This window comes from Asparagus officinalis, chromosome 7 (genome assembly GCF_001876935.1).
Source record: "Asparagus officinalis chromosome 7, Aspof.V1, whole genome shotgun sequence".
NCBI classification, from domain to species: Eukaryota; Viridiplantae; Streptophyta; class Magnoliopsida; order Asparagales; family Asparagaceae; genus Asparagus; species Asparagus officinalis.
The window spans coordinates 41,589,927-41,590,771 of NC_033800.1; positions in this window are offsets into that span (position 1 = coordinate 41,589,927).

Genomic DNA, 845 nt, shown 5'->3' on the forward strand with positions numbered 1-845 from the left:
GACGCGGCGATGACTGCCTTAACCGACTCTGAAGAAGACACCAACGTCTTCGCCACGAGAGCCGGAAAGGAGTTTGCAAAACAATATCCCGCGAGGACGGAAAACCCAGCAGGACCTCCCGCGAGGCCGGCCGCAGCAGTCCCTCCCAATCCAGATGAGCCCAGTTCAAGCCGCCAGCCTTACCGGTTCAACGTGCTCGCGCAATTGAAAAGCATACCCGCGCGAATCACCGTGTACGACCTCCTCCGGTTGTCTAGGCCTACCCGGGAGGCCCTACAAGAGGCGTTGGCCGACGCAGAGGCGTTCTCGACCCATTTCTCAAAAGAAACAGGGACCGAACAGGGCTGTACGACTTGCTGCCAAGTTTCAGAGAGACAGATCCCCTGCATCACTTTCACCCCTGAGGATATGCTCATCAAGAGCACGTCCCATGACCGGCCGCTGTACTTCAGGATACGTGTCGGCTCGGCGAAAGTGGATCGGATCCAGGTTGATCCGGGGTCTGCGCTGAGCATCGTGCCCCTGAAGTTAATCAAACACTTGGGGATACCGTCGAAGCGCCTAGCCTCGACCTTTCAACGCCACAGGGACTCGGCCACTCGGCAAAATCCGCCTGAAATGTCGGATAGGCGACATGAAGACGGAGGTGACGTGCTACGTCATCGATGCCGAACCCTCCTACAACATACTCCTGGGGCGTCCGTGGATTCATGGTAACCGGATCGTTCTGTCCACACTACACCAGTGCTTGAAGTACGTGGACGACTACGAGCGGATAAGAACAGTAGTGGCCGACAAACACCCCTTTAAAGGTGTCGAGAACTACTTCGCGGATTCTCTGCTGT